The sequence below is a fragment of the Pleurodeles waltl genome, unplaced genomic scaffold (genome assembly GCF_031143425.1).
Source record: "Pleurodeles waltl isolate 20211129_DDA unplaced genomic scaffold, aPleWal1.hap1.20221129 scaffold_91, whole genome shotgun sequence".
In the NCBI taxonomy this organism is placed as follows: Eukaryota; Metazoa; Chordata; class Amphibia; order Caudata; family Salamandridae; genus Pleurodeles; species Pleurodeles waltl.
In genome coordinates, this window is record NW_027150403.1 from 804,756 (window position 1) to 826,052 (window position 21,297).

Here is a 21,297-nt window from a genome sequence, read left to right on the forward strand (position 1 = left end):
CCAGCAAACTTGTTTCTGTAGTGTAGTGGTTATCACATTTGCCTCACACGCAAAAGGTCCCCGTTCGACACTGGGCAGCAGGAGCTTTTGTGTTTGCTCACTAAAACCTCAGTCTCTCTCAATGCACACTTAGACAGAAATGACCTTTAAAAACTTGTGACCTGTGTAAAATGTGCTTTACTATTGCAGGACGATAAAAAGTTATCTGCATCCCTCGGTGGTCGTGCATGTGCCTTGTTTCTTGTTCTGTTTTTTTTTTTTTTCTTGGCCATGTTATATTGTGGGGCCTTTAAAGCTGTAACTTTGATAGGAACATTGCAAGCGGCAGCATCAACAAATGCAGACTGAAGAGTCAGACCTGCACAATGTTTTGGCTGTCAGGATGGCCGAGTGGTCTAAGGTTCCAGACTCAAGAGAGCTTGATCTTCAGTGAAGCTGAGCCTTCTGGTCTCTTCATGGAGGCGTGGTCTCAAATCCCACTCCTAACAGGTGTGTTTTCTTCCCTTAAATCTTGCTCTGCTTGCACAGCCAGCTCCTCACACCACTATCTTTGGAAGCTGCTGTGGCATGTGAGGAGAAATCCACCAACCCATCGGCTGGGCCCTCAATCAAAATTCTGTGTGTTACTGGAAGGGGCATCTCAGGCACACCTTCTGTTAGAGCTGCACTTTATGACAGTAACTACCATGCTGGTTTCTACTTAAGCAGTTGATTCTATCGTTTGAAGTGAGTCTCTCCTGCCACCTTTTGGGAAAAGAAGACACTGCCCCTGCAACAACACAGGCAGACAAGCTCAAACTGGGGGGCATATTTATACTCCGTTTGCGCCGAATAAGCGTCGTTTTTTTTCGACGCAAATTCGGCGCAAAATTAACGCCATATTTATACTTTGGCGTTAGACGCGTCTAGCGCCAAAGTAGGAGTAAAGAGCGTCATTTTTTTGCGTGAACGCCTTCCTTGCGTTAATGAGATGCAAGGTAGGCGTTCCCGTCCAAAAAAATGTCTGCGACGCAAATGCGTCGTATTTATACTCCCGGGCAAAAATCACGCCCGGGAGTGGTCGGGTCAAAAAACCCCGCATTTGTGCCTCTTTTTAACGCCTGGGTCAGGGCAGGCGTTAAGGGACCTGTGGGCTCAAAATGAGCCCACAGCTGCCCTCCCATGCCCCCAGGGACCCCCCCTGCCACCCTTGCCCACCCCAGGAGGACACCCAAGGATGGAGGGACCCACCCCAGGGACATTCAGGTAAGTTCAGGTAAGTATAATTTTTTTTATTTTTATTTTATTTTTTTGGCATAGGGGGGCCTGATTTGTGCCCCCCTACATGCCACAATGCCCAATGACCATGCCCAGGGGACATAAGTCCCCTGGGCATGGCCATTGGGCAAGGGGGCATGACTCCTGTCTTTACTAAGACAGGAGTCATTTCAATGGCGTCTGGGCGTCGTTAAAAATGGCGCAAATCGTGTGGAGGCAATTTTTTGCGTCAACCTGACTTGCACCATTTTTAAGACGCCCTAGCGCCATTTTTCCCAACGCCGGCGCTGCCTGGTGTACGTGTTTTTTTTCCACGCACACCAGGCAGCGCCGGTCTGCTTGCGCCGGCTAACGCCATTCAATAAATACGGCGCCCGCATGGCGCTTCAGAATGACGTTAGCCGGCGCAAAATTTTTTGACGCTAAACTGCGTTAGCGCAGTTTAGCGTCAAAAAGTATAAATACGGGCCTGGGTTTCCTGGTTAGGTGGGCGGAGCATATTGGCAATGGTGCCTCCTCGTGACTTGCAATTTACATGAAGAAGACAGAGAGGCAGCTGGGAGTAGGCAGTACCCATGAACCCCTGAACACTGTCTTGCGACTTGCACACAATTCTGAAATGAGGCGGGGGAAAGGAGGTGATTTCCCCATCAAGGGCCATTCCGGGAAATCAGCCACCCCACGTCTCCCAGGTGAGTGTTTCAGGCCTATGAGCCACTACTATAAATCTCGCCTGATCGAGCCTGATTGAGCGCTGAGCGAGCAAGTGTGCTTGAATCCAAGAGGCATGCTTCATTGGCTCAAGGCCCTTCAGTGCTTCTGGTCTGAAAGTCTAAGTTGCAAGGGTCCAGGACTTGCAGAGGGTTACAACTACCAGAAAGGGTCTGCTTTTCACATCAGTGCCCTAGTTCAGCTCACTGTCACAGGGCATCTTGACTACCTCTTTCCTTGCTAGAGACAAACAAAAAATCCTTGACAGAAAACATCAATTGCTATGGCACACTTAGAGAGAGAGCCTCCGAATGGCCCTGCTTTTCTGAAAGACGCTTCAGAAGATGTTTCAAATGCCTCTGCAGCAGCAGTCTAGTTGGTATAGGGGTATGATTCTCGCTTCGGGTGTGAGAGGACCTTGGTTCAAATCCCAGACAAACCCTTACCTTTATAGGTTCAGTCTGTGTTTTAAACAGGAGTATTTCTGCTTTTCACTCTTGTAAGATGTCATGTTGCAATGCAATACATGCTTTATACCTGCGTTGAGACGGTTCAGCATCATGAAGGTATGCGAGATTTCTTTGCAACTGCTTTTCTGTGCTGGAGCAGCAGTGCTCATAGGAACATTAAATGCACAGTGCTTCTCCATGGTAATTTCTGGTCCAGTTCTGAAATCACCTCTTGGAATGAAAGTGATGCCAGTTACTTTCTTCCAAGGCAAGAGATCGTGTTCCGGAAGGCTCAGCTTTGAGCGTCATGAACATTAGCCCTCAGTCCTTGCATCCCAGTCCAATGCAGAGCCACATAAAGCAAGCAGGTGTGTCTGTTTCCATAGTGTGGTGGTTCCAGTACAATGCATAGCCACATGAAGCAAGCCGGCAAGTGTGTCTGTTTGTGTAGTGTAGTGGTTATCATGCTCACCTCACATGCAAAAGGTCCCTGGTTCGAAGCCAAGCAAATACAGCAAGTCGCTGGGCTTTTTCCCAGTATTTGCATTTCCTGACTCAGCTGACAGGCAAGCTGAGATAAAAGAGACTGTGTCTATCCCTCACCATCGTGAGGTACTAGGCTCCTGGGGCATCTGTCACAGCTCACCAAGAGGAGTTGCGCCAGCTTACGTCAGTCAGTTGCTCACTGTTTGACCTTTGCATTGAAGCCTGAGCCTACCGCATTCAAGCCAGCCAAGGAAGGAAGGTATGAGAGCGAAAATAGCTTTCCTGCCCTCACCAAGAACACACACCTTGAGCAAATAAGGTGCCAGACTTACAAGGCCCAATCGCCAATGGAGCATCACGTTTAGTGACGCCCCGGTGGCACTATGCACTGCGCGGTATTTACAAGATGGCGTTCAGCCACTTTTTGTGGCTTAACACCACCTTGTAAATACGGCACCTTAGCATTCAGCGCTTTCCCTGGAAGGGGCGTGCAATGGGTGTTGCTGTGAGTGTGCCACAGCAACACCATAGCATTTTAATGCTGCTCCAGATTTAGGAGTTGTCGTAAATCTGCGTCAGCGCCAAAATCCAACGCCATCCCAGGGGTATCGTTAGAGTGGCGCACTGAAGAGAAATTTTTTCATTTCTCCTCGTTTTTTCTCTTTCAATGTGTGCTGCATTCTGCAGCACACATAGAAGTAAGAGCAAATCACCATTGAAGATTTTTCTTTTGGCCAGGAAGGTGTCCCTTCCTGCACAAAAACAATTTCCCCCTCAACGCAGTAATCCTTGTACCATGGTGCAAGAACGGCTGCATTGGCGCTCAGCAGCTAATTTAGAGCTGGCGCAGGGGGAAGCACAGGGGTGCGCTGTATTCTACTAAATACGGCGCTTCCCTGCATTTTGAAAATGACGGAGCGTGGGGCTTGCAAATTTGGCACAGCGCCGCGCTCAATCATTTTCTTGTAAATCTGGGACAAAATGTCTAAAGGATAGAGGCTTTTTACGTCATGTTCGATGACGACCATGCAAATGACTCTAGTCATACTGCAGAAGAGAGCACCAGGTGGCGTTTCTTGGTTTGGGATGTAGTCTCCCACTCTCTGCCACCAACCCTCGGAGCAGGGTGGGAGCCGGAGCGCTTCCGTGCCCAGGCTCGTTGGTCTAGGGGTATGATTCTTGCTTCGGGTGCGAGAGGTCCCGGGTTCAAATCCCGGACGAGCCCATTTTAGCAGAAAACAATCAAATCCTGCTCAAAATACACAACCCCTCAACATTTCTCATTCCACTTGAAGCATTGTTGCGCAAAACATATTTTTTGCCTCATTCGAAAAATGGATTACAATGCTTTGGCTTCCTTCCTGCTTGCTCTCAGTGCGCCCTGTGTGATGATTTCACAGGCTTGCGTTCCTGGCATTTAGGTATCAGATATTTGTCTGTCTCTGCCCGCAGCTGTGACTTTTCAGGACGTCTGAGTGTATGCATGCTGGCTGACACCGCTGCAATTTTCACACTTACCCCTCGCATTCTGAGCAACTGCTGATCAAGTATAGAGGAGATCGGGCAAACATATGAGGGGAACTGTGCTCCTTCAGTCAAGCCAACAAGCTTGTTTCTGTAGTGTAGTGGTTATCACATTTGCCTCACTCGCAAAAGGTCCCCGGTTCGACACTGGGCAGCAGTAGCTTTTGTGTTTGCTCACTTAAACCTCAGTCTCTCTCAATGCACACTTAGACAGAAATGACCTTTAAAAACTTGTGACCTGTGTAAAATGTGCTTAACTATTGCAGGACGATAAAAAGTTATCTGCATCCCTCGGTGGTCGTGCATGTGCCTTGTTTCTTGTTCTGTTTTTTTTTTTTTCTTGGCCATGTTATATTGTGGGGCCTTTAAAGCTGTGACTTTGATAGGAACATTGCAAGCGGCAGCATCAACAAGTGCAGACTGAAGAGTCAGACCTGCACAATGTTTTGGCTGTCAGGATGGCCGAGTGGTCTAAGGTGCCAGACTCAAGAGAGCTTGATCTTCAGTGAAGCTGAGCCTTCTGGTCTCTTCATGGAGGCGTGGTTTCAAATCCCACTCCTAACAGGTGTGTTTTCTTCCCTTAAAGCTTGCTCTGCTTGCACAGCCAGCTCCTCACACCACTATCTTTGGAAGCTGCTGTGGCATGTGAGGAGAAATCCACCAACCCATCGGCTGGGCCCTCAATCAAAATTCTGTGTATTACTGGAAGGGGCATCTCAGGCACACCTTCTGTTAGAGCTGCACTTTATGACAGTAACTACCATGCTGGTTTCTACTTAAGCAGTTGATTCTATCGTTTGAAGTGAGTCTCTCCTGCCACCTTTTGGGCAAAGAAGACACTGCCCCTGCAACAACACAGACAGACAAGCTCAAACTGGGGGGCATATGTATACTCCGTTTGCGCCGAATAAGCGTTGTTTTTTTCGACGCAAATTTGGCGCAAAACTAACGCCATATTTATACTTTGGCGTTAGACGCGTCTAGCGCCAAAGTAGGAGTAAAGAGCGTAATTTTTTTGCGTGAACGCCTTCCTTGCGTTAACGAGATGCAAGGTAGGCGTTCCCGTCCAAAAAAATGTCTGCGACGCAAATGCGTCGTATTTATACTCCCAGGCAAAAATCACGCCCGGGAGTGGTCGGGTCAAAAAACCCCGCATTTGCGCCTCTTTTTAACGCCTGGGTCAGGGCATGCGTTAAGGGACCTGTGGGCTCAAAATGAGCCCACAGCTGCCCTCCCATGCCCCCAGGGACCCCCCCGCCACCTTTGCCCACCCCAGGAGGACACCCAAGGATGGAGGGACCCACCCCAGGGACATTCAGGTAAGTTCAGGTAAGTATAACATTTTTTTTTTAATATTTTTTTTTTGGCATAGGGGGGCCTGATTTGTGCCCCCCTACATGCCACAATGCCCAATGACCATGCCCAGGGGACATAAGTCCCCTGGGCATGGCCATTGGGCAAGGGGGCATGACTCCTGTCTTTACTAAGACAGGAGTCATTTCAATGGCGTCTGGGCGTCGTTAAAAATGGCGCAAATCGAGTGGAGGCGATTTTTTGCGTCAACCTGACTTGCACCATTTTTAAGACGCCCTAGCGCCATTTTTCCCAACGCCGGCGCTGCCTGGTGTACGTGGTTTTTTTCCACGCACACCAGGCAGCGCCGGTCTGCTTGCGCCGGCTAACGCCATTCAATAAATACGGCGCCCGCATGAGGCTTCAGAATGACGTTAGCCTGCGCAAAAAATGTTGACGCTAAACTGCGTTAGCGCAGTTTAGCGTCAAAAAGTATAAATACGGGCCTGGGTTTCTTGGTTAGGTGGGCGGAGCATATTGGAAATGGTGCCTCCTCGTGACTTGCAATTTACATGAAGAAGACAGAGAGGCAGCTGGGAGTAGGCAGTACCCATGAACCCCTGAACACTGTCTTGCGACTTGCACACAATTCTGAAATGAGGCGGGGGAAAGGAGGTGATTTCCCCATCAAGGGCCATTCCGGGAAATCAGCCACCCCGCGTCTCCCAGGTGAGTGTTTCAGGCCTATGAGCCACTACTATAAATCTCGCCTGATCGAGCCCTGAGCGAGCAAGTGTGCTTGAATTCAAGAGGCATGCTTCGCTGGCTCAAGAGCTAGCAGGCCCTTCAGTGCTTCTGGTCTGAAAGTCTAAGTTGCAAGGGTCCAGGACTTGCAGAGGGTTACAACTACCAGAAAGGGTCTGCTTTTCACATCAGTGCCCTAGTTCAGCTCACTGGCACAGGGCATCTTGACTACCTCTTTCCTTGCTAGAGACAAACAAAAAATCCTTGACAGAAAACATCAATTGCTATGGCACGCTTAGAGAGAGAGCCTCCGAATGGCCCTGCTTTTCTGAAAGACGCTTCAGAAGATGTTTCAAATGCCTCTGCAGCAGCAGTCTAGTTGGTATAGGGGTATGATTCTCGCTTCGGGTGTGAGAGGACCTTGGTTCAAATCCCAGACAAACCCTTACCTTTATAGGTTCAGTCTGTGTTGTAAACAGGAGTATTTCTGCTTTTCACTCTTGTAAGATGTCATGTTGCAATGCAATACATGCTTTATACCTGCGTTGAGACGGTTCAGCATCATGAAGGTATGCGAGATTTCTTTGCAACTGCTTTTCTGTGCTGGAGCAGCAGTGCTCATAGGAACATTAAATGCACAGTGCTTCTCCATGGTAATTTCGGGTCCAGTTCTGAAATCACCTCTTGGAATGAAAGTGATGCCAGTTCCTTTCTTCCAAGGCAAGAGATCGTGTTCCGGAAGGCTCAGCTTTGAGCGTCATGAACATTAGCCCTCAGTCCTTGCATCCCAGTCCAATGCAGAGCCACATAAAGCAAGCAGGTGTGTCTGTTTCCATAGTGTGGTGGTTCCAGTACAATGCATAGCCACATGAAGCAAGCCGGCAAGTGTGTCTGTTTGTGTAGTGTAGTGGTTATCATGCGCACCTCACATGCAAAAGGTCCCTGGTTCGAAGCCAAGCAAATACAGCAAGTCGCTGGGCTTTTTCCCAGTATTTGCGTTTCCTGACTCAGCTTACAGGCAAGCTGAGATAAAAGAGACTGTGTCTATCCCTCACCATCGTGAGGTACTAGGCTCCTGGGGCATCTGTCACAGCTCACCAAGAGGAGTTGCGCCAGCTTACGTCAGTCAGTTGCTCACTGTTTGACCTTTGCATTGAAGCCTGAGCCTACCGCATTCAAGCCAGCCAAGGAAGGAAGGTATGAGAGCGAAAATAGCTTTCCTGCCCTCACCAAGAACACACACCTTGAGCAAATAAGGTGCCAGACTTACAAGGCCCAATCGCCAATGGAGCATCACGTTTAGTGACGCCCCGGTGGCACTATGCACTGCGCGGTATTTACAAGATGGCGTTCAGCCACTTTTTGTGGATTAACACCACCTTGTAAATACGGCACCTTAGCATTCAGCGCTTTCCCTGGAAGGGGCGTGCAATTGGTGTTGCTGTGAGTGTGCCACAGCAACATCATAGCATTTTAATGCTGCTCCAGATTTAGGAGTTGTCGTAAATCTGCGTCAGCGCCAAAATCCAACGCCATCCCAGGGGTATCGTTAGAGTGGCGCACTGAGGAGAAATTTTTTCATTTCTCCTCGTTTTTTCTCTTTCAATGTGTGCTGCATTCTGCAGCACACATTGAAGTAAGAGCAAATCACCATTGAAGATTTTTCTTTTGGCCAGGAAGGTGTCCCTTCCTGCACAAAAACAATTTCCCCCTCAACGCAGTCATCCTTGTACCATGGTGCAAGAACGGCTGCGTTGGCGCTCAGCAGCTAATTTAGAGCTGGCGCAGGGGGAAGCACAGGGGTGCGCTGTATTCTACTAAATACGGCGCTTCCCTGCATTTTGAAAATGACGGAGCGTGGGGCTTGCAAATTTGGCACAGCGCCGCGCTCAGTCATTTTCTTGTAAATCTGGGACAAAATGTCTAAAGGATAGAGGCTTTTTACGTCATGTTCGATGACGACCATGCAAATGACTCTAGTCATACTGCAGAAGAGAGCACCAGGTGGCGTTTCTTGGTTTGGGATGTAGTCTCCCACTCTCTGCCACCAACCCTCGGAGCAGGGTGGGAGCCGTAGCGCTTCTGTGCCCAGGCTCGTTGGTCTAGGGGTATGATTCTCGCTTCGGGTGCGAGAGGTCCCGGGTTCAAATCCCAGACGAGCCCATTTTAGCGGAAAACAATCAAATCCTGCTCAAAATACACAACCCCTCAACATTTCTCATTCCACTCGAAGCATTGTTGCGCAAAACATATTTTTTGCCTCAGGCGAAAAATGGATTACAATGCTTTGGCTTCCTTCCTGCTTGCTCTCAGTGCGCCCTGTGTGATGATTTCACAGGCTTGCGTTCCTGGCATTTAGGCATCAGATATTTGTCTGTCTCTGCCCGCAGCTGTGACTTTTCAGGACGTCTGAGTGTATGCATGCTGGCTGACACCGCTGCAATTTTCACACTTACCCCTCGCATTCTGAGCAACTGCTGATCAAGTATAGAGGAAATCGGGCAAACATATGAGGGGAACTGTGCTCCTTCAGTCAAGCCAACAAGCTTGTTTCTGTAGTGTAGTGGTTATCACATTTGACTCATACGCAAAAGGTCCCCGGTTCGACACTGGGCAGCAGTAGCTTTTGTGTTTGCTCACTAAAACCTCAGTCTCTCTCAATGCACACTTAGACAGAAATGACCTTTAAAAACTTGTGACCTGTGTAAAATGTGCTTTACTATTGCAGGACGATAAAAAGTTATCTGCATCCCTCGGTGGTCGTGCATGTGCCTTGTTTCTTGTTCTGTTTTTTTTTTTTTTCTTGGCCATGTTATATTGTGGGGCCTTTAAAGCTGTGACTTTGATAGGAACATTGCAAGCGGCAGCATCAACAAGTGCAGACTGAAGAGTCAGACCTGCACAATGTTTTGGCTGTCAGGATGGCCGAGTGGTCTAAGGTGCCAGACTCAAGAGAGCTTGATCTTCAGTGAAGCTGAGCCTTCTGGTCTCTTCATGGAGGCGTGGTTTCAAATCCCACTCCTATCAGGTGTGTTTTCTTCCCTTAAAGCTTGCTCTGCTTGCACAGCCAGCTCCTCACACCACTATCTTTGGAAGCTGCTGTGGCATGTGAGGAGAAATCCACCAACCCATCGGCTGGGCCCTCAATCAAAATTCTGTGTATTACTGGAAGGGGCATCTCAGGCACACCTTCTGTTAGAGCTGCACTTTATGACAGTAACTACCATGCTGGTTTCTACTTAAGCCGTTGATTCTATCGTTTGAAGTGAGTCTCTCCTGCCACCTTTTGGGCAAAGAAGACACTGCCCCTGCAACAACACAGGCAGACAAGCTCAAACTGGGGGGCATATTTATACTCCGTTTGCGCTGAATAAGCGTTGTTTTTTTCGACGCATATTCGGCGCAAAACTAACGCCATATTTATACTTTGGCGTTAGAAGCGTCTAGCGCCAAAGTAGGAGTAAAGAGCGTCATTTTTTTGCGTGAACGCCTTCCTTGCGTTAATGAGATGCAAGGTAGGCGTTCCCGTCCCAAAAAATGTCTGCGACGCAAATGCGTCGTATTTATACTCCCGGGCAAAAATCACGCCCGGGAGTGGTCGGGTCAAAAAAACCCGCATTTGCGCCTCTTTTTAACGCCTGGGTCAGGGCAGGCGTTAAGGGACCTGTGGGCTCAAAATGAGCCCACAGCTGCCCTCCCATGCCCCCAGGGACCCCCCCTGCCACCCTTGCCCACCCCAGGAGGACACCCAAGGATGGAGGGACCCACCCCAGGGACATTCAGGTAAGTTCAGGTAAGTATAACATTTTTTTTTTTATATTTTTTTTTTGGCATAGGGGGGCCTGATTTGTGCCCCCCTACATGCCACAATGCCCAATGACCATGCCCATGGGACATAAGTCCCCTGGGCATGGCCATTGGGCAAGGGGGCATGACTCCTGTCTTTACTAAGACAGGAGTCATTTCAATGGCGTCTGGGCGTCGTTAAAAATGGCGCAAATCGAGTGGAGGCGATTTTTTGCGTCAACCTGACTTGCACCATTTTTAAGACGCCCTAGCGCCATTTTTCCCAACGCCGGCGCTGCCTGGTGTACGTGGTTTTTTTCCACGCACACCGGGCAGCGCCGGTCTGCTTGCGCCGGCTAACGCCATTCAATAAATACGGCGCCCGCATTGCGCTTCAGAATGACGTTAGCCGGCGCAAAATTTTTTGACGCTAAACTGCGTTAGCGCTGTTTAGCGTCAAAAAGTATAAATACGGGCCTGGGTTTCTTGGTTAGGTGGGCGGAGCATATTGGCAATGGTGCCTCCTCGTGACTTGCAATTTACATGAAGAAGACAGAGAGGCAGCTGGGAGTAGGCAGTACCCATGAACCCCTGAACACTGTCTTGCGACTTGCACACAATTCTGAAATGAGGCGGGGGAAAGGAGGTGATTTCCCCATCAAGGGCCATTCCGGGAAATCAGCCACCCCGCGTCTCCCAGGTGAGTGTTTCAGGCCTATGAGCCACTACTATAAATCTCGCCTGATCGAGCCCTGAGCGAGCAAGTGTGCTTGAATTCAAGAAGCATGCTTCTCTGGGTCAAGAGCTAGCAGGCCCTTCAGTGCTTCTGGTCTGAAAGTCTAAGTTGCAAGGGTCCAGGACTTGCAGAGGGTTACAACTACCAGAAAGGGTCTGCTTTTCACATCAGTGCCCTAGTTCAGCTCACTGGCACAGGGCATCTTGACTACCTCTTTCCTTGCTAGAGACAAACAAAAAATCCTTGACAGAAAACATCAATTGCTATGGCACGCTTAGAGAGAGAGCCTCCGAATGGCCCTGCTTTTCTGAAAGACGCTTCAGAAGATGTTTCAAATGCCTCTGCAGCAGCAGTCTAGTTGGTATAGGGGTATGATTCTCGCTTCGGGTGTGAGAGGACCTTGGTTCAAATCCCAGACAAACCCTTACCTTTATAGGTTCAGTCTGTGTTTTAAACAGGAGTATTTCTGCTTTTCACTCTTGTAAGATGTCATGTTGCAATGCAATACATGCTTTATACCTGCGTTGAGACGGTTCAGCATCATGAAGGTATGCGAGATTTCTTTGCAACTGCTTTTCTGTGCTGGAGCAGCAGTGCTCATAGGAACATTAAATGCACAGTGCTTCTCCATGGTAATTTCGGGTCCAGTTCTGAAATCACCTCTTGGAATGAAAGTGATGCCAGTTCCTTTCTTCCAAGGCAAGAGATCGTGTTCCGGAAGGCTCAGCTTTGAGCGTCATGAACATTAGCCCTCAGTCCTTGCATCCCAGTCCAATGCAGAGCCACATAAAGCAAGCAGGTGTGTCTGTTTCCATAGTGTGGTGGTTCCAGTACAATGCATAGCCACATGAAGCAAGCCGGCAAGTGTGTCTGTTTGTGTAGTGTAGTGGTTATCATGCGCACCTCACATGCAAAAGGTCCCTGGTTCGAAGCCAAGCAAATACAGCAAGTCGCTGGGCTTTTTCCCAGTATTTGCATTTCCTGACTCAGCTGACAGGCAAGCTGAGATAAAAGAGACTGTGTCTATCCCTCACCATCGTGAGGTACTAGGCTCCTGGGGCATCTGTCACAGCTCACCAAGAGGAGTTGCGCCAGCTTACGTCAGTCAGTTGCTCACTGTTTGACCTTTGCATTGAAGCCTGAGCCTACCGCATTCAAGCCAGCCAAGGAAGGAAGGTATGAGAGCGAAAATAGCTTTCCTGCCCTCACCAAGAACACACACCTTGAGCAAATAAGGTGCCAGACTTACAAGGCCCAATCGCCAATGGAGCATCACGTTTAGTGACGCCCCGGTGGCACTATGCACTGCGCGGTATTTACAAGATGGCGTTCAGCCACTTTTTGTGGCTTAACACCACCTTGTAAATACGGCACCTTAGCATTCAGCGCTTTCCCTGGAAGGGGCGTGCAATGGGTGTTGCTGTGAGTGTGCCACAGCAACACCATAGCATTTTAATGCTGCTCCAGATTTAGGAGTTGTCGTAAATCTGCGTCAGCGCCAAAATCCAACGCCATCCCAGGGGTATCGTTAGAGTGGCGCACTGAGGAGAAATTTTTTCATTTCTCCTCGTTTTTTCTCTTTCAATGTGTGCTGCATTCTGCAGCACACATAGAAGTAAGAGCAAATCACCATTGAAGATTTTTCTTTTGGCCAGGAAGGTGTCCCTTCCTGCACAAAAACAATTTCCCCCTCAACGCAGTCATCCTTGTACCATGGTGCAAGAACGGCTGCATTGGCGCTCAGCAGCTAATTTAGAGCTGGCGCAGGGGGAAGCACAGGGGTGCGCTGTATTCTACTAAATACGGCGCTTCCCTGCATTTTGAAAATGACGGAGCGTGGGGCTTGCAAATTTGGCACAGCGCCGCGCTCAGTCATTTTCTTGTAAATCTGGGACAAAATGTCTAAAGGATAGAGGCTTTTTACGTCATGTTCGATGACGACCATGCAAATGACTCTAGTCATACTGCAGAAGAGAGCACCAGGTGGCGTTTCTTGGTTTGGGATGTAGTCTCCCACTCTCTGCCACCAACCCTCGGAGCAGGGTGGGAGCCGGAGCGCTTCCGTGCCCAGGCTCGTTGGTCTAGGGGTATGATTCTTGCTTCGGGTGCGAGAGGTCCCGGGTTCAAATCCCGGACGAGCCCATTTTAGCGGAAAACAATCAAATCCTGCTCAAAATACACAACCCCTCAACATTTCTCATTCCACTTGAAGCATTGTTGCGCAAAACATATTTTTTGCCTCATTCGAAAAATGGATTACAATGCTTTGGCTTCCTTCCTGCTTGCTCTCAGTGCGCCCTGTGTGATGATTTCACAGGCTTGCGTTCCTGGCATTTAGGCATCAGATATTTGTCTGTCTCTGCCCGCAGCTGTGACTTTTCAGGACGTCTGAGTGTATGCATGCTGGCTGACACCGCTGCAATTTTCACACTTACCCCTCGCATTCTGAGCAACTGCTGATCAAGTATAGAGGAGATCGGGCAAACATATGAGGGGAACTGTGCTCCTTCAGTCAAGCCAACAAGCTTGTTTCTGTAGTGTAGTGGTTATCACATTTGCGCACTCGCAAAAGGTCCCCGGTTCGACACTGGGCAGCAGTAGCTTTTGTGTTTGCTCACTAAAACCTCAGTCTCTCTCAATGCACACTTAGACAGAAATGACCTTTAAAAACTTGTGACCTGTGTAAAATGTGCTTAACTATTGCAGGACGATAAAAAGTTATCTGCATCCCTCGGTGGTCGTGCATGTGCCTTGTTTCTTGTTCTGTTTTTGGTTTTTTTCTTGGCCATGTTATATTGTGGGGCCTTTAAAGCTGTGACTTTGATAGGAACATTGCAAGCGGCAGCATCAACAAGTGCAGACTGAAGAGTCAGACCTGCACAATGTTTTGGCTGTCAGGATGGCCGAGTGGTCTAAGGTGCCAGACTCAAGAGAGCTTGATCTTCAGTGAAGCTGAGCCTTCTGGTCTCTTCATGGAGGCATGGTTTCAAATCCCACTCCTAACAGGTGTGTTTTCTTCCCTTAAAGCTTGCTCTGCTTGCACAGCCAGCTCCTCACACCACTATCTTTGGAAGCTGCTGTGGCATGTGAGGAGAAATCCACCAACCCATCGGCTGGGCCCTCAATCAAAATTCTGTGTATTACTGGAAGGGGCATCTCAGGCACACCTTCTGTTAGAGCTGCACTTTATGACAGTAACTACCATGCTGGTTTCTACTTAAGCAGTTGATTCTATCGTTTGAAGTGAGTCTCTCCTGCCACCTTTTGGGCAAAGAAGACACTGCCCCTGCAACAACACAGGCAGACAAGCTCAAACTGGGTTTCTTGGTTAGGTGGGCGGAGCATATTGGCAATGGTTCCTCCTCGTGACTTGCAATTTACATGAAGAAGACAGAGAGGCAGCTGGGAGTAGGCAGTACCCATGAACCCCTGAACACTGTCTTGCGACTTGCACACAATTCTGAAATGAGGCAGGGGAAAGGAGGTGATTTCCCCATCAAGGGCCATTCCGGGAAATCAGCCACCCCGCGTCTCCCAGGTGAGTGTTTCAGGCCTATGAGCCACTACTATAAATCTCGCCTGATCGAGCGCTGAGCGAGCAAGTGTGCTTGAATCCAAGAGGCATGCTTCTCTGGCTCAAGAGCTAGCAGGCCCTTCAGTGCTTCTGGTCTGAAAGTCTAAGTTGCAAGGGTCCAGGACTTGCAGAGGGTTACAACTACCAGAAAGGGTCTGCTTTTCACATCAGTGCCCTAGTTCAGCTCACTGGCACAGGGCATCTTGACTACCTCTTTCCTTGCTAGAGACAAACAAAAAATCCTTGACAGAAAACATCAATTGCTATGGCACGCTTAGAGAGAGAGCCTCCGAATGGCCCTGCTTTTCTGAAAGACGCTTCAGAAGATGTTTCAAATGCCTCTGCAGCAGCAGTCTAGTTGGTATAGGGGTATGATTCTCCCTTCGGGTGTGAGAGGACCTTGGTTCAAATCCCAGACAAACCCTTACCTTTATAGGTTCAGTCTGTGTTTTAAACAGGAGTATTTCTGCTTTTCACTCTTGTAAGATGTCATGTTGCAATGCAATACATGCTTTATACCTGCGTTGAGACGGTTCAGCATCATGAAGGTATGCGAGATTTCTTTGCAACTGCTTTTCTGTGCTGGAGCAGCAGTGCTCATAGGAACATTAAATGCACAGTGCTTCTCCATGGTAATTTCGGGTCCAGTTCTGAAATCACCTCTTGGAATGAAAGTGATGCCAGTTCCTTTCTTCCAAGGCAAGAGATCGTGTTCCGGAGGCTCAGCTTTGAGCGTCATGAACATTGGCCCTCAGTCCTTGCATCCCAGTCCAATGCAGAGCCACATAAAGCAAGCAGGTGTGTCTGTTTCCATAGTGTGGTGGTTCCAGTACAATGCATAGCCACATGAAGCAAACCCGCAAGTGTGTCTGTTTGTGTAGTGTAGTGGTTATAATGCGCACCTCACATGCAGAAGGTCCCTGGTTCGAAGCCAAGCAAAAACAGCAAGTCGCTGGGCTTTTTCCCAGTATTTGCCTTTCCTGACTCAGCTGACAGGCAAGCTGAGATAAAAGAGACTGTGTCTATCCCTCACCATCGTGAGGTACTACGCTCCTGGGGCATCTGTCACAGCTCACCAAGAGGAGTTGCGCCAGCTTATGTAAGTCAGTTGCTCACTGTTTGACCTTTGCATTGAAGCCTGAGCCTACCGCATTCAAGCCAGCCAAGGAAGGAAGGTATGAGAGCGAAAATAGCTTTCCTGCCCTCACCAAGAACACACACCTTGAGCAAATAAGGTGCCAGACTTACAAGGCCCAATCGCCAACGGAGCATCACTTTTAGTGACGCCCCGGTGGCACTATGCACTGCGCGGTATTTACAAGATGGCGTTCAGCCACTTTTTGTGGCTTAACACCACCTTGTAAATACGGCACCTTAGCATTCAGCACTTTCCCTGGAAGGGGCGTGCAATGGGTGTTGCTGTGAGTGTGCCACAGCAACACCATAGCATTTTGATGCTGCTCCAGATTTAGGAGTTGTCGTAAATCTGCGTCAGCGCCAAAATCCAACGCCATCCCAGGGGTATCGTTAGAGTGGCGCACTGAGGAGAAATGTTTTCATTTCTCCTCGTTTTTTCTCTTTCTATGTGTGCTGCATTCTGCAGCACACATAGAAGTAAGAGCAAATCACCATTGAAGATTTTTCTTTTGGCCAGGAAGGTGTCCCTTCCTGCACAAAAACAATTTCCCCCTCAACGCAGTCATCCTTGTACCATGGTGCAAGAACGGCTGCGTTGGCGCTCAGCAGCTAATTTAGAGCAGGGGGAAGCACAGGGGTGCGCTGTATTCTACTAAATACGGCGCTTCCCTGCATTTTGAAAATGACGGAGCGTGGGGCTTGCAAATTTGGCACAGCGTCGCGCTCAGTCATTTTCTTGTAAATCTGGGACAAAATGTCTAAAGGATAGAGGCTTTTTATGTCATGTTCGATGACGACCATGCAAATGACTCTAGTCATAATGCAGAAGAGAGCACCATGTGGCGTTTCTTGCTTTGGGATGTAGTCTCCCACTCTCTGCCACCAACCCTCAGAGCAGGGTGGGAGCCGTAGCGCTTCTGTTCCCAGGCTCGTTGGTCTAGGGGTATGATTCTCGCTTCGGGTGCGAGAGGTCCTGGGCTCAAATCCTGGACGAGCCCATTTTAGCGGAAAACAATCAAATCCTGCTCAAAATACACAACCCCTCAACATTTCTCATTCCACTCGAAGCATTGTTGCGCAAAACATATTTTTTGCCTCAGGCGAAAAATGGATTACAATGCCTTGGCTTCCTTCCTGCTTGCTCTCAGTGCGCCCTGTGTGATGATTTCACAGGCTTGCGTTCCTGGCATTTAGGGATCAGATATTTGTCTGTCTCTGCCCGCAGCTGTGACTTTTCAGGACGTCTGAGTGTATGCATGCTGGCTGACACCGCTGCAATTTTCACACTTACCCCTCGCATTCTGAGCAACTGCTGATCAAGTATAGAGGAAATCGGGCAAACATATGAGGGGAACTGTGCTCCTTCAGTCAAGCCAGCAAGCTTGTTTCTGTAGTGTAGTGGTTATCACATTTGCCTCACACGCAAAAGAACCAAGAACACACACCTTGAGCAAATAAGGTGCCAGACTTACAAGGCCCAATCGCCAACGGAGCATCACTTTTAGTGACGCCCCGGTGGCACTATGCACTGCGCGGTATTTACAAGATGGCGTTCAGCCACTTTTTGTGGCTTAACACCACCTTGTAAATACGGCACCTTAGCATTCAGCGCTTTCCCTGGAAGGGGCGTGCAATGGGTGTTGCTGTGAGAGTGCCACAGCAACACCATAGCATTTTGATGCTGCTCCAGATTTAGGAGTTGTCGTAAATCTGCGTCAGCGCCAAAATCCAACGCCATCCCAGGGGTATCGTTAGAGTGGCGCACTGAGGAGAAATGTTTTCATTTCTCCTCGTTTTTTCTCTTTCTATGTGTGCTGCATTCTGCAGCACACATAGAAGTAAGAGCAAATCACAATTGAAGATTTTTCTTTTGGCCAGGAAGGTGTCCCTTCCTGCACAAAAACAATTTCCCCCTCAACGCAGTCATCCTTGTACCATGGTGCAAGAACGGCTGCGTTGGCGCTCAGCAGCTAATTTAGAGCAGGGGGAAGCACAGGGGTGCGCTGTATTCTACTAAATACGGCGCTTCCCTGCATTTTGAAAATGACGGAGCGTGGGGCTTGCAAATTTGGCACAGCGTCGCGCTCAGTCATTTTCTTGTAAATCTGGGACAAAATGTCTAAAGGATAGAGGCTTTTTATGTCATGTTCGATGACGACCATGCAAATGACTCTAGTCATACTGCAGAAGAGAGCACCATGTGGCGTTTCTTGCTTTGGGATGTAGTCTCCCACTCTCTGCCACCAACCCTCGGAGCAGGGTGGGAGCCGTAGCGCTTCTGTGCCCAGGCTCGTTGGTCTAGGGGTATGATTCTCGCTTCGGGTGCGAGAGGTCCCAGGTTCAAATCCCGGACGAGCCCATTTTAGCGGAAAACAATCAAATCCTGCTCAAAATACACAACCCCTCAACATTTCTCATTCCACTCGAAGCATTGTTGCGCAAAACATATTTTTTGCCTCAGGCGAAAAATGGATTACAATGCCTTGGCTTCCTTCCTGCTTGCTCTCAGTGCGCCCTGTGTGATGATTTCACAGGCTTGCGTTCCTGGCATTTAGGCATCAGATATTTGTCTGTCTCTGCCCGCAGCTGTGACTTTTCAGGACGTCTGAGTGTATGCATGCTGGCTGACACCGCTGCAATTTTCACACTTACCCCTCGCATTCTGAGCAACTGCTGATCAAGTATAGAGGAAATCGGGCAAACATATGAGGGGAACTGTGCTCCTTCAGTCAAGCCAGCAAGCTTGTTTCTGTAGTGTAGTGGTTATCACATTTGCCTCACACGCAAAAGAACCAAGAACACACACCTTGAGCAAATAAGGTGCCAGACTTACAAGGCCCAATCGCCAACGGAGCATCACTTTTAGTGACGCCCCGGTGGCACTATACACTGCGCGGTATTTACAAGATGGCGTTCAGCCACTTTTTGTGGCTTAACACCACCTTGTAAATACGGCACCTTAGCATTCAGCGCTTTCCCTGGAAGGGGCGTGCAATGGGTGTTGCTGTGAGTGTGCCACAGCAACACCATAGCATTTTGATGCTGCTCCAGATTTAGGAGTTGTCGTAAATCTGCGTCAGCGCCAAAATCCAACGCCATCCCAGGGGTATCGTTAGAGTGGCGCACTGAGGAGAAATGTTTTCATTTCTCCTCGTTTTTTCTCTTTCTATGTGTGCTGCATTCTGCAGCACACATAGAAGTAAGAGCAAATCACAATTGAAGATTTTTCTTTTGGCCAGGAAGGTGTCCCTTCCTGCACAAAAACAAATTCCCCCTCAACACAGTCATCCTTGTACCATGGTGCAAGAATGGCTGCGTTGGCGCTCAGCAGCTAATTTAGAGCTGGCGCAGGGGAAGCACAGGGGTGCGCTGTATTCTACTAAATACGGCGCTTCCCTGCATTTTGAAAATGACGGAGCGTGGGGCTTGCAAATTTGGCACAGCGTCGCGCTCAGTCATTTTCTTGTAAATCTGGGACAAAATGTCTAAAGGATAGAGGCTTTTTATGTCATGTTCGATGACGACCATGCAAATGACTCTAGTCATACTGCAGAAGAGAGCACCATGTGGCGTTTCTTGCTTTGGGATGTAGTCTCCCACTCTCTGCCACCAACCCTCGGAGCAGGGTGGGCGTCGTAGCACTTCTGTGCCCATGCTCGTTGGTCTAGGGGTATGGTTCTCGCTTCGGGTGCGAGAAGTCCCGGGTTCAAATCCTGAACAAGCCCATTTTAGCTGAAAACAATCAAATCCTGCTCAAAATACACAACCCCTCAACATTTCTCATTCCACTCGAAGCATTGTTGCGCAAAACATATTTTTTGCCTCAGGCGAAAAATGGATTACAATGCCTTCGCTTCCTTCCTGCTTGCTCTCAGTGCGCCCTGTGTGATGATTTCACAGGCTTGCGTTCCTGGCATTTAGGCATCAGATATTTGTCTGTCTCTGCCCGCAGCTGTGACTTTGCAGGACGTCTGAGTGTATGCATGCTGGCTGACACTGCTGCAATTTTCACACTTACCCCTCGCATTCTGAGCAACTGCTGATCAAGTATAGAGGAAATCGGGCAAACATATGAGGGGAACTGTGCTCCTTCAGTCAAGCCAGCAAGCTTGTTTCTGTAGTGTAGTGGTTATCACATTTGCCTCACACGCAAAAGGTCCCAGGTTCGACACTGGGCAGCAGTAGCTTTTGTGTTTGCTCACTAAAACCTCAGTCTCTCTCAATGCACACTTAGACAGAAATGACCTTTAAAAACTTGTGACCTGTGCAAAATGTGCTTTACTATTGCAGGACGATAAAAAGTTATCTGCATCCCTCGGTGGTCGTGCATGTGCCTTGTTTCTTGTTCTGTTTTTTTTTTTTTCTTGGCCATGTTATATTGTGGGGCCTTTAAAGCTGTGACTTTGATAGGAACATTGCAAGCGGCAGCATCAACAAGTGCAGACTGAAGAGTCAGACCTGCACAATGTTTTGGCTGTCAGGATGGCCGAGTGGTCTAAGGTGCCAGACTCAAGAGAGCTTGATCTTCAGTGAAGCTGAGCCTTCTGGTATCTTCATGGAGGCGTGGGTTCAAATCCCACTCCTAACAGGTGTGTTTTCTAAACCTTAAGTCTTGCTCTGCTTGCACAGCCAGCTCCTCACACCACTATCTTTGGAAGCTGCTGTGGCATGTGAGGAGAAATCCACCAACCCATCGGCTGGGCCCTCAATCAAAATTCTGTGTATTACTGGAAGGGGCATCTCAGGCACACCTTCTGTTAGAGCTGCACTTTATGACAGTAACTACCATGCTGGTTTCTACTTAAGCAGTTGATTCTATCGTTTGAAGTGAGTCTCTCCTGCCACCTTTTGGGCAAAGAAGACACTGCCCCTGCAACAACACAGGCAGACAAGCTCAAACTGGGTTTCTTGGTTAGGTGGGCGGAGCATATTGGCAATGGTGCCTCTTCGTGACTTGCAATTTACATGAAGAAGACAGAGAGGCAGCTGGGAGTAGGCAGTACCCATGAACCCCTGAACACTGTCTTGCGACTTGCACACAATTCTGAAATGAGGCGGGGGAAAGGAGGTGATTTCCCCATCAAGGGCCATTCCGGGAAATCAGCCACCCCGCGTCTCCCAGGTGAGTGTTTCAGGCCTATGAGCCACTACTATAAATCTCGCTTGATCGAGCGCTGAGTGAGCAAGTGTGCTTGAATCCAAGAGGCATGCTTCTCTGGCTCAAGAGCTAGCAGGCCCTTCAGTGCTTCTGGTCTGGAAGTCTAAGGTGCAAGGGTCCAGGACTTGCAGAGGGTTACAACTACCAGAAAGGGTCTGCTTTTCACATCAGTGCCCTAGTTCAGCTCACTGGCACAGGGCATCTTGACTACCTCTTTCCTTGCTAGAGACAAACAAAAAATCCTTGATAGAAAACATCAATTGCTATGGCACGCTTAGAGAGAGAGCCTCCGAATGGCCCTGGTTTTCTGAAAGACGCTTCAGAAGATGTTTCAAATACCTCTGCAGCAGCAGTCTAGTTGGTATAGGGGTATGATTCTCGCTTCGGGTGTGAGAGGACCTTGGTTCAAATCCCAGACAAACCCTTACCTTTATAGGTTCAG

General features: G+C 48.8%; 4 non-coding genes across 4 annotated transcripts; all 4 read left to right on the forward strand.

The window, feature by feature from the left end:
- Positions 1-4,056: 4,056 nt before the first annotated feature.
- Positions 4,057-4,128, forward strand: TRNAP-CGG (transfer RNA proline (anticodon CGG)). Its single transcript has one exon. It is a non-coding gene; the product is annotated as a tRNA-Pro (tRNA).
- Positions 4,129-8,555: 4,427 nt separating this feature from the next.
- Positions 8,556-8,627, forward strand: TRNAP-CGG (transfer RNA proline (anticodon CGG)). Its single transcript has one exon. It is a non-coding gene; the product is annotated as a tRNA-Pro (tRNA).
- Positions 8,628-13,056: 4,429 nt separating this feature from the next.
- Positions 13,057-13,128, forward strand: TRNAP-CGG (transfer RNA proline (anticodon CGG)). Its single transcript has one exon. It is a non-coding gene; the product is annotated as a tRNA-Pro (tRNA).
- Positions 13,129-17,984: 4,856 nt separating this feature from the next.
- TRNAP-CGG (transfer RNA proline (anticodon CGG)) lies at positions 17,985-18,056 on the forward strand. Its single transcript has one exon. It is a non-coding gene; the product is annotated as a tRNA-Pro (tRNA).
- The last annotated feature ends 3,241 nt before the right edge of the window (positions 18,057-21,297 follow it).